General features: G+C 35.6%; 1 non-coding gene across 1 annotated transcript; it reads left to right on the top strand.

Annotated features, from left to right (window-relative positions):
• The first annotated feature begins 878 nt into the window (after positions 1-878).
• On the top strand, positions 879-986 carry LOC120593709 (U6 spliceosomal RNA). The gene has a single exon (XR_005650418.1). It is a non-coding gene; the product is annotated as a U6 spliceosomal RNA (small nuclear RNA).
• Positions 987-4,624: the final 3,638 nt, after the last annotated feature.

Genomic DNA, 4,624 nt, shown 5'->3' with positions numbered 1-4,624 from the left:
AACACAAAAGAAATCTACACTGAGATACATCACAGTCAAAGTGTTGAAAGGCAAAAAAGAGAAAAAAAAATCTTGAAAGTAGCAAGAGAAAAACAATTCACATACAATGGGGAGGGGTACTTGATAGTTTAACAGCTGATTCTTCATCAGAAATGGTGGAGATACAGAAAGCAGTGTGATGACATATTAAGAGTAATGGGGAAAAAAAACACTCAATCAAAAATCCCTCGTATGGTAGAACTAAATTTCAAAAATGAAGGCAAAATAAAGACATTCCCAGATAAATATGATCTGCTTTACAAAGAACATTAAAACAAGTTCTTCAGGCTGAAAGGAAATGGCACTGGACAGTAATTCAAATCCACACAAAGAAATAAAGAGCATGAGTAAAGGTAATTACGTGTTTAAATAAAAGAGATAGTTCTTCCCTCTTCTCTTAATTTATTTAATGGACAGTTGCATAAAAGAATAATTATAAAACTATACTTTGGGGACTTAACATATGAAGAATTAATATATATGACAATAATATCACAAAGGGAGGGGGAAGGAATAGAGCTATATTGGAGCAAAGTTTCTACAGTTTATTGGAATTAAGTCAGCATTATCTGAAATAGACAGTTTTTAGTTAAGATCTATACCATGATTTCTTCAGAAGAACCACTAAGAAAATCATTCCAAAAAGTAAAATTAAAAACAAAAAACAAAGGAATTGAAATGGTACACCAGAAAAAAATTTATTTATTATAAAAAGGTAGTAAAGGAGGAATAGGGGAATAAAAAGACATGATGCATAAAAAATAATAATAAAATAAAAAAATATATAATTTAGAGATATAATACAAATACTTTTAAAACCTATACTAAAAATAAATGACTGTGCACACTTTGGCAACAAATACACAAAATGGCAATGAGACAGAGAATATTAGCATGGCTCACATGCAAAGATGACATGGAAATTCATAGTGCTGCATTTTTTTTTTCAGCAAAAATATCCAGTCCCAAAGGATTACATAATTCATGGTTCCATTTATTTACATTTTGAAATAAGAAAATTTTAGAAATAGAGGTCAGATTAGTAGTTACCAAGAGTCATGGAGGGGCAAAGGTGGTGGTGACAGAGGACTAAGGGTGGTTACAAAAGGGCAACATGAGGGATCCTTGTGGTGTTTAAAACGCTTGGATTCTTGACCGTGGTGGTGAATAAGCTAACCTAGACAGGTGATAAAATTGCATAGGGTTTAATAAAGCCACCCTCCACTTTCACACACACACACACACACACACACACACACACACACACACACACGGAATACAAATAGAACTAGGGGAATCTGAATAAGAGCTGTGAATCATATCAATGTCAATATTCAGCTTGTAATATTATACTGTAGTTTTGCAATGTGTACCAGGAACCACACTGTATTATTTCTTAGACCTACATGTGAATATACAATTATCTCAATCAAAATTTCAATTAAAAATAAGAGGATTAAATTCTCAAATCAAAAGGTATACATTGTCAGACTGGATATAACACAAGTTCCAACTATATACTGTATACAAGAGACACATTTAGATTCAAAGATACAAATAGTTTTAAAGTATGAGAAAATATACCATGCAAATAACAACTATAAGAGAGATTAAAGTCAATATACTAGTAACAGACAAAATAGAGATTAAGACAAAAAAAAATTACTACAAATGAAGAAGGACATTTTATAATTATAAAAGTATCATTCCAGTTATAAGATAAATAAGTCTCGGAGACGTAATGCACAGCACGGTGACTATGTAAAAAAATAAATTTTAAAAATGATAATAAGTGTCAATTAATAAGGAAGATAAATAATTATAAATATATACATGCCTAACGACAGAATTCCAAACTACATGAAGCAGAAACTGACAGTACTGAGGGGACACACAGATAATTCAACAATAAATAACACTTGTATAGCCCATTCTCAATAATGGATAGAATAGACATAAAACAGAAAAGATATAGAAGACTTGGACAGCACTATCAACCAACTTGACCTAAATGACATCAATACAACACCTCATCCAACAACAGCAGAATATACATTCTTTTCAAGTATATATGGAAAATTCTTGATAATAGAACATATGCTAGATCATAAAACAAGATTCAATAAACTTAAAAGAATGAAAATCATACAAACTATGTCCTTCAATCACAATGAAATTAAATTATAAATCAACGAAAAGAAATTTGAGAAATCAATAAAATTTTAAGTTAAACAATACACTTCTAAATAATCAACATGCCATAGAAGAAATTGCAAGCGAAATTAGAAAATGTTTGGAACCGAATTGAAACAAAAGCAATATATCATGGAGGCAAAAAAAAAAATTGCATAGATGATAGAGGCTTTGTTCATCCCTCTTGCAACCAAATCAAAGTTCTGACAGAAACATAGAGCAAATGGCCAGGAAAGTCACCTGGGATCTAGACAAACAGAAGCACTACAACTAGGGAGAGAAATAATTAATCAGCCTGCATGGTAGAAGATAGGAGGGGACAAGACGCAGCCTACCTAGTCCCAAGTGGCTGAGAGGGACAGAGGCTGCAGCAGCGGCAGCTGGCAGCTGCAGATGCTTCTTAAAGTGGCCGAGTCTGCAAGAGGACTTGGTGATAGACCTGCTCGCTCTGAGCACCAGCACCTGGACAGCTAATTGGGGGCAATAAGTACTTACAGGGGGCACTTAGATGTTGGAATGCAGGCCTGAGGGGAAGCTCACTCCCAGAGAGAAGTGCCTGGTGGTATCCATTGTTCCTCTGTTGAGTCTTCCCTGTCCCCAGTGTGTGGACACAGCACCACCATAGCTGAGATGTCATCAAACTGGATAACAGAGGTTGCTCTGCCCAGAGGATTCCTTGAAACTCCACTGTCCATAACTCATGGCCCCTCCTAAGCCACATCCAATTCTATCCTCCGCGAGTCTGGTGCTCCTTGCTGACCAGCTCCAAAACCCACACTGGTGGCAGCTGGCCTCAGTTTCTGGTGTGGTTTCTTGAGGCAACTGTAAGCACAGCATCTATGGATTGCTTGCTGAATCTCAACAGGTGGCCCTGGAGGGGCACAGGCTAAAGCTAAACGTGGTCTGCAGCTGAAACTCTCTCAGGACTGTGCCACTGGACACCTACTACACAAAACCACACTAATGAGACTGTGAAACTTAGGAGCTTTGTTTAGTACATTGGAAAAGACACAGAAAGGTAGCCACAATGTGAAGACAAAGAAGCAGAAACCATATGAGAGAACAGAACAAAGATAGATATAATGGAATCAAGTAATCTAACAGATGCAGAGTTCAAAACACTGGTTATAAAGATGCTCAATGAACTTAGGAGAAATATAGATGAATTCAATGAGAACTTTAACAAAAAGATAAAAAAAACATAAAAATGGAAGTGGGAATTATAAAAGGGAACCAGTCAGAAATGAAGAACACCTTATCTAAGATGAAGAGTATATTAAAGGAAATCAACAGAGTGGATAAAGAAGAGGATCGAACCACTGATATAAAGAATGGGGAAGCCAAGGACACTCAATCAGAAGGGCAAGAAAAAAGAAGCCAAGACTATAATAATAATTTAAGAAGCCTATGGAAGGCTATTAAATGTAAAAATATCCATGTCTTAGGGGTACCTGAAGGAAAACAAGACACTGAAAAGCTATTTGAAGAAACAATGATAGAAAACTTCCTTCAGCTGGTAAAGGAAATAGACATACAACCCCAGGAAGCTCCGAGAGTCCCAAGAAATAGGAACACAAAGAGGCCCACGCCAAGACACATCATAATTAAAATGCTAAAGGTTAAAGACAAGAGAGAATCTTAAAAGCAGCAAGAGAAAAGCAGTTAGTTACCTACAAGGGAGCACCCATAAGACTGGCAGCTGATTTCTCAAAAGAAACTTTGCAGGACAGAAGGAATTGGTAGAAAATGTTCAAAATGATGAAAACCCAGGATCTACCACCGAGAATACTTTATCCAGAAAAGCTCTCATTCAGAGTCGAAGGACAGATTAAGAGATCCCAGACAAAAGTAACTAAAAGAATTTATCAACATCAAGCCAGTATACAGGAAATATTGGAGGAATATCTTTAAGAAAAAACAAAATATGTATCAAAATCATGAATAAAAAATGGAAATAACTACATATCTATCAACGACTGCATCGAATGGAAAAGAATTAAGTGCTCCAACCAAAAGACAGGGTGGCTGAATAGATAAGAAAACAAGATCCCTACACATGCTGCCTACAAGAGACTCACTTCAGATTAAATGACACACACAGATTAAAAGGAAGGGGATGGAAAAAGATATTGCCTTGATGGACATAGAGGGTATTAAGCTGAATGAAATAAATCGGATAAAGAAAATTTCACACAATTTCACGTATATGTGGAATCTAAAAAACAAAATAAACAACAACAAAAGCAGAAATAAACTCATAGATACAGAGAATACTTTGAGTGCTACTAGATAAGAGGGGGATTGGGGGAATGATGAAAAAAGACAAAGGGATTAAGAGGTACAAATGGATAACTGCAGAATAAACATGGAGATGTAGAGTGTAGCATAGGGA

Source organism: Pteropus medius, unplaced genomic scaffold, assembly GCF_902729225.1.
Source record: "Pteropus medius unplaced genomic scaffold, Ma_sr-lr_union100, whole genome shotgun sequence".
Classification (NCBI taxonomy): domain Eukaryota; kingdom Metazoa; phylum Chordata; class Mammalia; order Chiroptera; family Pteropodidae; genus Pteropus; species Pteropus medius.
Note: the sequence above shows the minus strand (reverse complement) of the source record. Positions and strands in the feature narration are given on the sequence as shown.